The sequence below is a fragment of the Callorhinchus milii genome, unplaced genomic scaffold, assembly GCF_018977255.1.
Source record: "Callorhinchus milii isolate IMCB2004 unplaced genomic scaffold, IMCB_Cmil_1.0 Scaffold38, whole genome shotgun sequence".
Lineage (NCBI taxonomy): Eukaryota > Metazoa > Chordata > Chondrichthyes > Chimaeriformes > Callorhinchidae > Callorhinchus > Callorhinchus milii.
In genome coordinates, this window is record NW_024704779.1 from 132,456 (window position 1) to 144,114 (window position 11,659).

General features: G+C 49.9%; 1 long non-coding RNA gene across 1 annotated transcript; it reads right to left on the bottom strand.

The window, feature by feature from the left end:
- Positions 1–7,481: 7,481 nt before the first annotated feature.
- Positions 7,482–10,992, bottom strand: LOC103173491. Its single transcript, XR_006085899.1, has 3 exons — positions 10,948–10,992; positions 9,253–9,271; positions 7,482–7,543 (listed from the first exon to the last, which is right to left on the bottom strand). It is a non-coding gene; the product is annotated as an uncharacterized LOC103173491 (long non-coding RNA).
- Positions 10,993–11,659: the final 667 nt, after the last annotated feature.

The following is an 11,659-nucleotide window of genomic DNA, read 5'->3' on the forward strand; positions in this document are numbered from 1 at the left end:
CTCCACCTCTCAAAGCCATCAGGAACCTCGGTGATATCTTCGACCCTGAGCTGTCCTTTCTTCCTCATATCAGCGCCACAACTGGCACCACCTTCCATCACCTCCGGAACATCACCAGACTACGGCACTACCTCACCCCTCACGCGGCTGAAACTCTGGTCCAAACCTTTATCACCTCAAGGCTAGACTATGGGAACTCTCTCCTCTCCGGCCTTCCCGGCCCTCCCTCCACACTGCAGGTGATTCAGAACTCTGCAGCTTGTGTACTGTCCCGCATTCAGAATTACTCACCCTCCCATTGGGACAGCCCATCCCCTGGTACACCACTTCCCCCGGGATACAAAATTTCATCAATACAAACTCCGCCGCCCGGTTTTGACTAGTTTTCAAATGGAGGAAGTCTACAGCTCAGACATATAGGAGATAGCAGGTGAGTGTTTGTGGGATATAACATGGTTAAAAATAATTGACAAAGCAGTTAAAGAAATGTGAGTTTTTTCCTCCAGAAAATACTTTGAGCTGGTGCTAGACATTCGGCTGTTGCTCTCTACATTTGTAGTCGACAGGGATATTTGAACTGTATTGCTCATTACTGGGACTTTTTAGATATTTATTATGACCTCAGCTAAAGGGTGTGATATTGCACGTGTAACCATTGTTGAATTGAACATATCATAGAATCATAGAGCACAGAAAGAGGCCATTCCGCCCATCGTGTCTGCGCCGGCTCTGAAAAGGGCCTTCCAACTCAATCCCACTTTCCATAGCCCTGCGATCCTGTCCTCCCCAAATACCGTATACTTCTCTCTTAAAAGTTGTTATTGAATCGACTGCCCTTTCCGGTAATGCATTCCAGATCCCAAGAACTCACCGGGTGAACACATTGTTCCTAACCTCCGCTCTGTTTATTTTACCGACTATCTTAAATCAGTGTCCTCGGGATACTGACCCACATGTCAGTGCAAACAGTGTTTCCCGATTCAGCCTCTCAAATCATCTCGTGATCTTGAAAACCACTATTAAATCTCCTCTTAATCTTCTAGGCTCAAGGGAGAATAATCCTAGTTTCGCCAACCACACATTCATACAGACACACACACACACAGAGCACCGAATCCAGACCGACCCCTAATCGTTCATTTGAAAAATCAACTCGCTGCGTCTGTCCAGGCTGTGGAACACTGCACACAATTGATTTTAGGACATCAAAAGCTTCTGACACTCCCTCAGACGAGTTCACCTTATTTCTGATTGATGGCTGATTTATTCGTCCGCCCTAAGAGCCTTTTTTCAGGCCGGGTTTAAACCGTGGGAAACATTAATCGTGAACATTATTTGATTCGTGAACCTGCAGTGAAGTATGAACTGACAGAATTTTCCTTGTCAATAGCAAAATTTAATAAAAGATTAGCAAGCTTATACATAATCAAAATTATACATTTCATAATCAAATGAAGGCGTACAAATAAATGATGAGAGTGGGTTAATGAACTGCACTGCAGTGGGTTGATCGGATCAATATAGTGGCTTTGATGTAGGAATCACTTTGGTGCGGTTCCCATCAGTCTGATTCTGATTAACCAACACACCATCAACTAACAAATAGCTGCCACTGTGATCAACACATTCTTACTTCTGATCAATGTAACTCTTCGAGACAAACATATGGCCATTTTCCCAGAAAATGTTATCTGAAGTTTTACCACCTGCCCCACAACATACACCGCACTGAGGCGTGTGGTTCAGATTAGGTTTATGGTCTGTAGATCATTCCAATATGGATTAGGAAGTGATAACCAACCTTTGCCTGACTAAACAACCAATGTATGATAAACGCTGTCATTTTGCGGGTCAGCTGATTAACATAAGTATTTCTAACCAAACTCCAGTTGGATTTTAAGCTGGGGGTGGCCTCGAACCTCTGGCAGCCGAGGGCTGGACTCCCTGTTTGAGAAACGTCGCACAAGTAATAGGTTTGTGTTTCCCTTCCAGAAACACAATATTTCACATCGGAAGGATGTCTGACAAAATGTCATCGATCTGAAACACTAACTCACATTCCTCTCTCTGTAGATCCTGCCCGACCTGCTGAGCATTCCCAGTGATTGCTCATTTTGTTTTAGTTCGGTTTTGACGCGGCCAAGAAAGAGCGGAGGCCGGGGCTCGGATCAGCTTCAGCAAAGGAGCTCCAGATAGTGGGGACAAAATGGTAATGCTGTGTCAGGCGGGATGGGGGGACATGAAACAAGCCGGTTTTTGCTGGGCAAAGTAAATGGCCAGATCGGGAGCTTGCAGAGGTCTGGTTGGGGGGAGGGTTGGTGGACGTAATGTAGTTTTTCACAGGGGAAAAAAGGGAGCTTTCTGTGAGGAAACTGCAGGACACATCGCTTGGTATCTGTCCTCAGACCCCCACAGCCTCACACCCCACTCACCCCTCACGGTAACCGAGGGAGGCTCCGATTGATTGTCCTGACTGACAGGAAACCAAACCAAACTGTCCTCAATTCACCTATCTCTCTATCTGCTCTTTCTCTCAATCTCCTCTCTCTTACTCTCGCGAACAAACTATCACCTCTCCCCGTTCCCCCCCCCCCACCCGCCTCTCTCTCTTTCTCTCTCAATTTCCACTTTCACTCTATCTTAATCTCCCCTCTCTTTCGTCACTCAATGAATTCTCCCCCTTTCTCTTAGCTCTCTCTCCCTCCCTCACTTGCTCTCTTTCAGCCCCGTCTCTCCCACACAAATACACTTTCTCAGCTATCAAACTCTGTCTCTCTTTATCACATACTCTCTCACCCCTCAAATTCTATCTCCCCTCTCATACAATCTCCCATTTTCCCTGTCAGTCTCTTCCCCTCTTTCTCCCTCTTTTAGTTACCCTGTTTCCCACATACCACACTCTTTCTCCCATCTCACTCATTTTTCTTCTTTCTGTTCTCACACCTTCCCTCCGTTTCTTTTCTTTGCTCTTAATAATAATAATCCTTGCATTTGATATAGCTCTTTTCACGTCGGAAGGACGTCCCAAAGCGCTTCACAGAACACACTGTAAAGTAACTTGACTGTATATTTGTGGGCGAACGCGGCAGCCAATTGCGCACAGCAATGTCCCACAAACAGTTGTGGATTGAAAATGACCAATTTTTATGATTGTTTTTGGTTTTGGAGGGATTATTATTAGGTGTGTGGAGTAAGCAAAGTTGCCCAAGGTTTGGCCCTGACCTGCCTGGAATTGAACTCAGGTCTCTCACTTGCAAAGCGAGTGCTCTAACCACTGAGCTACAGGACTCCAGGAGTTAATCCCCAATTTTCCACACAATCTCTCTCAATCACACTCTCTGCCCCTCTCAATCTCTTTCTCTCCGACCCCTCTGTGACTAATTCTTTCTTTCAATTTCTTTCTCCCTCTCCCACCACCCTCTCTTACCTTCCAATCACACACTATCTCTCTCCTCCTCTCACAATCACTCTCATCCCCTCTCTCTCAATTACTCTCTCACTCCCGCCCCCACTCTCTCTCCCTTCTCACACTCTCTCCCTATCACCTCACTATGCTCACTCGCCATCTCCCTGACATTCTCTCTGTCAATCACTCTATCACTGTCTTTCAACCACTCTCTCTCATGGCTGCCCTGTTGGACCACCCTGTAAATCAGGCAATACATGTCTGGTTCCAACACTCACTCTCTCTCAGCGCCGCTCTTTGTCTCTCACTCACAACCAGTCTCTATATTTGCCTTCCTTCTGATTCAATCTGGATTCCAGCGCCTTGGAACATCCTCCCGACGTCAAAGGCGCTATTCAAGTGTAATCTTGTTGTTCAATGCACGACAGAGCGAAATGGTGGGCAAGTTACCTTACCCCACATGTCTGTTTGCATAGCAGGAAGTATGAACCCAGTTGTTACTCAATTGGCAGATCGCTTTATCGGAGGTAATAATTCCTTCAAAAAATACAACGATAATGATAAATTGGTCCCTTTAGTCCACAACTGCTTGTGGGACGCTGCTGTGCGCAATTGGCTGCTGCATTTTACGCTGTATCACATGCAAGCATCATTATTATTATTATTAATCTCTCTCACTCTCTCTTACTCAGGCTCTCTGTCCGAGTCTCTCACTCTTTTCTCTCACTCAGTGTCTCTCTCACTCAGTTCTCTCACTTACTTAGTCTTTCTCTCGCTGACTCACTCGCTCAGTCTTTCTCTCTTTCTCTCTCTCACTCTCACTCAGTCGCTTTCTCTGTCTCAGTCGCTCTCTCTCTCTCTGACCCATTCTTTTTTACTTTCTGTCACACTCTCTCTCTGTATTAGAGTGACAGGTGATGCGAGAGGGGTATTGAGATCACACTGAAGCTGGTATTGACCACAGGTGACGATGGGGAGACGTAGAGAAGAGAGAGAGCAGTTCATGGCCACCGGCCTCCGCGCTACATTCTGACTGTGGCATAGACTGGATCATTGTCCTCACCGGTTTGGCAGCGATTCTCACTCCGGTTCCCTAATGCCAGACAGGCGTAGTGGATGTCAGCGTCCTGCAAACAGGCCAACAATCAGCACATTTGCTGGGGATCATGGGGAAACATGACCTACCTCCAACTTTCTAGCTATTGGCTCCGTGGTGAGACCCCGAGCCACAGCTCCGTTATGTGTCTGTGGGTGTGTGTTCCTGTCTCCCCCAAACACACGGGAGACCGCAACCCACAGCTCTTTTGTGTGTGTGTGTGTGTCTCTCTCTCCCACCCCCACCACACACCCGCACTCCGACCACACACACTCCCCACCCCCTCCACCACCACCCTCTCAGCTGGGGAATGCAACCCATATGTGTGTGGTTCTCCATCCCTCCCCCATGATTACTGTGGGTATTAACATACCTGAAGGTGAAACACATGAATTGATCACCGATAAATCGCCCGATAAGTTAATTATAACCAATAATAATGATAATAAACTTGCATTTTGGGAGATCCTCCTGATATGAAAGATACTACACAAATGTAAGTCGTATACACACACAGACACACATAAGCAAGCAAACATACATACACACACATACACGCACACACACAAACACCCACACAGATAAGCAAATACATAAAGACACAAACAGAGAGACATAAACATACACACATCACATGCAGACACCTACACAGACAAAACCCCCACCCTACACATACACAGACACACACACATAAGCAAACACCTGAAGACACAGACACACATATACACATACACCCACACACACAGAACCACACAGACATCCTCCACCACCCCCCAAACCCCGCCGCCCCGACCCTCGCCTCCTCCCCCCCGACCCCCGCCTCCTCCTCCCCCCCACACACAAACACAGAGAAACACGCACATATAAATAGACCAAGCGCAGAGCCCTGAGAAAAGCCACACGACGCACAGGGCTTGAGCCGCGCTGCACTGAGCCGGGCTGACACAGGGCCTGAGCCGGACTGACACAGGGCCTGAGCCGGGCTGACACAGGGCCTGAGCCGGGCTGACACAGGGCCTAAGCCGGGCTGACACAGGGACTGAGCCGGGCTGACACAGGGTCTGAGACGGGCTGACACAGGGTCTGAGCCGGGCTGATACACAGAGTCTGAGCCGGGCTGATACAGGGTTTGAGCCGGGCTGACCGAGGGCCTGAGCCGGGGCTGAATCAATGATCCTGTCCCTACTCAGGCGCTGACAGTATCAGCATCCAAGGCTGCACTCTCCACCTCTCAAAGCCATCAGGAACCTCGTCGTTCTGTTCGACCCTGAGCTGTCCTTTCTTCCCCACATCCGCGCCACAACTGGCACCGCCTTCCATCACCTCCGACACATCGCCAGACTACGGCACTACCTCACCCCTCACGCGGCTGAAACTCTGGTCCACGCATTTGTCACCTCAAGGCTGGACTATGGGAACTCTCTCCTCGTCAGCTTTCCCGGTACCTCCCTCCACACTGCAGGTCATTCAGAACTCTGCAGCTCATGTACTGTCCCGCACCAGACACCGCGACCACATCACTCCCACCCTCGCCCTCACCCTCACCCTCGCTCTCACCCTCACTCCCACCCTCACCCTCGCTCGCCTCCAATGGCTCCCCATCCCCCAGAGGATCGAATTCAAGATCCTCATCCTCGCCTGCAAGGCCATTCACGGCCACGCCCCCTCCTACCTCTCCGACCTACTATCCCCCTACCTACCTGCCTGTACCCTCCGTTCCTCTGGCTCCGGTCTGCTCCACATCCCCCGCCCCTACCATCGGTGGCCGAGCCTTCAGCCTCTCAGCCCCGAGGCTCTGGAACTCTATCCCACAGTGCCTTCGCCGCTTCCTCCCTTTCCTCCATCAAGGCCGGTCTCCAGACCTTTCTCTTTGACCTTCAGCCTTCAGCTCCCCTCTCGACTCTCTACCCCCTCCTCGCTCCCTCCCTTCCCTCCCCTCACCCTGACCCTGAGCATTTCTCCCCTCCTCGCTCCCTCCCTTCCCTCCCCTCACCCTGACCATTTCCCCCTTCCTCGCTCCCTCCCTTCCCTCCCCTCACCCTGACCATTTCCCTCCTCCTCGCTCCCTCCCTTCCCTCCCCTCACCCTGACCATTTCCCCCCTGCTCGGGTCCTGACCCAACTGTTTAGCGCCTTGGGACGTCCTCCCAACATGAAAGGTGGTCTATAAATGAAATCTTGTTGTTGTTGTTGTACTCACCTCTGGACGCACCGCTCGTGGAGGAATTCTCACCGTCGCATCTGAAACAAACAGAAACGGGATTTAACAGCAGCACATTTCAGTAGCAATCGACATTATTTAATATTATTTTCAATGTTATTAATAATTAAGTTTATAATAATTAATGATGATGACACTCAGGATTATGAGTGAAACAGGAATATATTAATCATCCCTGCGTTTGAAGTAACACCTGGTCGAGACGCTTAACAAAGTACACTGTATAGTGGAAACACTGTGTTTTTGAGCGAGTCACAACATCCAGTTTGCACACAGCAGTGTCCCACAAACAGACATGGAGTTACCGACCCACATTATTCGGGGGATTGTCGAGGAGCTCACTGGGAAATATTAATTTCTCTCTTTGAATTTTGTCGAGGGATATTTATTGCACCTGAACAGACCGATGGAACATTAGTTTAACATCGCATCTGAAGGACAGAACACATGAAGCAGCTTAAGTTCAGAGACGTGATTTACAGACAGACCCAGGGACAGACACGCAGTCAGACACGCAGACAAGCATACAGTCAGACTGGCAGAAAGGCAGACAGACAGTCACTCCCAGACAGACAGACAGACAGACAGACAGACTGAGAGAGAAGGGGCGAGCCAGAGAGAGAGAGAGAGAGAGGCCAAGAGAGCAAAGCCTGTGGTTCGGGGGAGGCCCATGAGAAGGCGATGGGTTGGTGTGGGGGTCGGGCACACGGCTGTGCAGCGCTGTTGGTGACCGACTCCTTTCCCTCTGGGCTCAATCCCGGGGAAGATATCACTCACATGTGTCGGTGCTGCTTTGGGGGTCGCCTCCTGCGGGTACGGCCCTGAAAGAGAAGCAAAGAGAGAGGAGAGCGGTGAATTCTCCGCTGTTTTACTGAGCAGCGCCACAGAGCTCAGACCAGGGCTGTCACAGCGATACACAACAACTTCTGACTCTGGTCTGAGGGTAAAGAGCGGCACTGACACGAATACTGTTGAAGGAATGGGACAGAAACGAGGGGTTAATAGACCGACTTCTGCGCTATCGCTGTCTTTGGTACCGGAGTGAGAGAAGCCGCGCGGAGTTTGATGGTGATCACAAAAGCGGTTTAGACGGCAGAGCCCGAGACTGGTTTGGAGACAGTAAAGCTGGACAGCAGGTATGTGGGGGTGTATGTGGGTGTGTGGGTGTGTGTGTGTATGTGTGGGGGTGGGTGGGTGTGTAGGGGTGCGGGTGTGGGTGGGTGGGCGTGTGGGTGTGTGTGGGGGTGCGGGTGTGTATGCGGGGGTGGGTGTGTGTGTGTGTGCGCGGGGGGTGGGGGTGTGGGTGGGTGTGGGGGGTGTGGGTGGGTGTGTGGGGGTGCGGGTGTGGGTGGGTGGGCGTTTGGGTGTGTGTGTGGGGGTGGGTGGGTGTGTGTGGGTGGGCGTGTGGGTGTGTGTGTGTGGGTGGTGTGTGGGGGTGTAGGTGTGTGGGTGTGGGGGTGGGGTGTGTGTGTGGGTGGATGGATGGGTGTGTTGGGGTGTGGGTGTGTGTGTGTGGGGGGGTGTTTGTGGGGTTATGGGTGGGTGTGTGGGTGGGTGGGGGAAGCTTGTGTGTGGCGGGGATGGTGTAACTGTGGGAAGTGTGAGTGTGCGGTGTGAATGTGTGCATGTGTGGGGGCGCGGGCTGTTTGGTGGGGGGGTTGTGAGGTGGGGGGAAGGGTATGTGGGGGAAAATGTGTGTGGAGTTCGGATGTGTGTGGGGGAGAGGGGGAGTGTTTGGGGAGGCTGTGTGCGGTGGGGAGAGTGTGTGGTGGGGAGGGTGGGTGTGTAGAACGGTATGTGTGTGTGGGAGGGTGTCTTAGTTTGGGGAGGGTGTGTGCTTGGGGGAAGGGTGTGTGTGGAGTGAGGGTAGTGTGTGGGGAGGCTGTGTGTGGGTGGGGGGAGGGTGTGTGTGGTCAAGCGTATGTGTGTGGGAGGGTGTATCTGTGGGAGCTTATGTGGGTGGGGGGAGGGTGTGCGCGTGGGAGGAGGGTGTGTGTGGAGGGAGGGTGCGTATGCGGATGTTAATGGGGCAAGAGTGTGTGGGGGGAGGTTGGGTGTGTGGGAGGGTATGTGTGGATAAGTGTGTAGGAGGTGAGTGTATGGGGGAAGGTGCTTGTGTTTGGGTGAGCTATGTGGAGGGGAGGCTGTGTGTGGGAGGAGGGTGTGTGTGGGAGGGGTGGGGTGGTGGAGGTTATGTTTTGTGGGAGGGTGTGTATGTGGGAGGCTGTTTGTGGGGGGAGACTGTGTGGGGGTAGATTGCGTGTGGGGGGGGAGGGTGTGTGGAAGGGTAGAGTGAGGGGTAATGTGTGACTATGGGGAGAGTGTCAGTGGGGGAGGATGGATTTGTGGGGGAGTGTGGGTATGTGGCGGAGTGTTTGTGCGGGGGGTGGGGTGGGGGGGAGCGTGTGTGTGTTGGGGGGGGGGGGTTTGGGGAGAGATTAGAGTAGAGAGCTCCAGTGGGGGAGAGAGCACCAGCACAGACACGATGGGGAGACAGCCGCGAATGGGATTAGAGCAAAAATGTTCTTACATTGGACTCTTCTGTTTACCTGTAAGTACAAAATGTAATAAATGTTAAAATTCTTCAGTACCGGTTGTGTGTAGTTGTGGTTTTATTAATAATAATTCTTCCCTTTCATCCAGCGTCAAAGCCCTTCAGAGGCAGTCGTGGCCAAGAGCTGTTTACTCTCCCCTGATGGCATTTTTGGACGACCTTTCAGACACTCCACTCCCACTCTCTGGAAATCAATCCCAAATTCCCTCTGGTTTACCCCTCACTCCCTCTCTCACACCTCAACACCTATCTCTTCAATCCTGTCTAACATTATCATCGCTATTCAGTGTCATACTCAACATAAATCGTTGTTATAGTTTAATGTATTCGCTATATTATGTTTTATTATGTTTTGTTGTGAAACAATCTGCTGACGGTTGTGGAATTTGACTTACTTTTTGGTACAGAACGTAACAGGAACGACATCTGCTCAGATTGTAGATGGATATTCCCGCTTGCATTGGCTTTGACCAAAGTAAAATAACAATAAAAATCCTTCCATAAAATAGAGCGCCTGATAAAATAGTAATTCTTGCAATTGAATAGCGCCTTATCATGACTTCAAGACATCTCAAAGCACTTCAGATTATACTGTAAAGTGAATTAACTGTACATATTGGGCGAAACGCGGCAGTGCCCCACAAGCAGCTGTGGATGGAGTCACCAATTTAATTTTTTTTTTGAAGGAATTAATACCCCCGGAAAATCAATAATCCAATCGACTAACAACCGGGTTCCTGCTGACTGCTCAGTAAACAGAGGCGTGTGGAGTAAGGAAACTTGCCCAACATTGTGGGCTGCTTACAAACAAAAAAACAATGAACCCAGGTCTCTCGCTTCCGAAGTGAGTCCTCTAACCACTGAGCTACAGGACTCCTTGCCACCTGCCTCTTATCGACTTGTTGAGGTGTCTCAATGAGCTTGATAGGATATACAGAAAGTGTAGTGACTGTGCATTTTCGGAACGTACTGCAGCAGCCAACCGCACGCATCTGTGTCCCGCAAACATGGAGCAAGCAAACATGTCCCACTCCTCATGGAGCAGGTGACCAATTTTATTCGATGGATTTTTGACCAGGACATCAGGAGACAGAAACTCCCTTCTCTTTTCGAATAGCGCCATAGGATCTTTAACTTCCCCGTGAACTGGCAGATGGGAACGCGGTTTAACGGTCTCACCGGTGTTACAGACTCACGACTTCAACATTAAACCAACACTGTGACCTGCAGAAGTTTCTACACCTGCGATCTGTTACTTACAATGCTTTGAATCCCAAAGGATGCTTCTCTACAGCCTATGCACCTCAATAGTGTCACGAGCTCTAAGTCCAGTCTAATACTGTACATTGTCTATGGTGTTAACATAAACACAGACATGTCTGTCTGACTCAGCAAGCGCGATGCTGCCTGTTGTCTCCTGGTAATGTGCAAGTTGTTAAACACTGAGTATTGGTTTCGTATCTCTGTTATCAGTTTCCTATCTGCATATTGACAAGAACAACATCAACACCAACTTGTATTTATATAGCGTCCCCTCAAACAAGGTAGCGTCCCAGAGCGATTAACATTAACATAGAAGGGCAGCAAGACACAGTGGTTACCTCCACTGCTGGCTCTTACTTTATTCCCAACAATTATACGCTATATTCAATGACATTCATGGCCACTTACGTCTCTTGTACAGACAGAATCCCAGTATAAACACAATGATCGCTAACGCAGTGACAATTCCCGCAACCAGTACTGCAGTGTGCATCCCGGTCCAGGTTCCTAGAGGGAAAATGCACAGATAGTAATTTCTCGACTTTGAAGAGCTAATATGGGGGAGAAACTCATCATTGTAAAGACGTCACTTAGGTTTTATCTCCCTTGATGTGAAAGTGCGATAGAAAGTCATGTTTTCTCTGTTCCAATGAAAATAGCTCATGTTTTCCTAGTCTGTGCTCATGAGGCAAGCCTCTCGCCCCCTGACCCTGTGGAGCGGGAGCTTAGCAGGGTCTCTTTGAGGATGCGCTGGTCACCTGCCAAACTGTGGAAGACCGGATTCAAGTGTAACCTTGATGGTGGTCTCCAGTCCGGGTCTGCAGTATTCCAGGGCTCAGGTTATGACAGCACGGCCCAGCCTGGTGCTCATCGGCAAGAGGTTGAGGAACAGATCGATCACTGGAAGCGCAATTCTTCCACCTCAGTTCCCAAGAATACCCCAATAGTGTGCGCATTTTTGGTGGTCCTCGCTGGACAAGAAGGGGTTGTGTACCCGATTGCAGTCAATGACAAGCAGTGTGGATTAGATGGTTAAATATCAGATGTTATGTAACAGCAGGATCTGGGTTGGCCAAAGCTTGTCTCAGGGAACAATACAATACACCTTAAAGTGGTGATG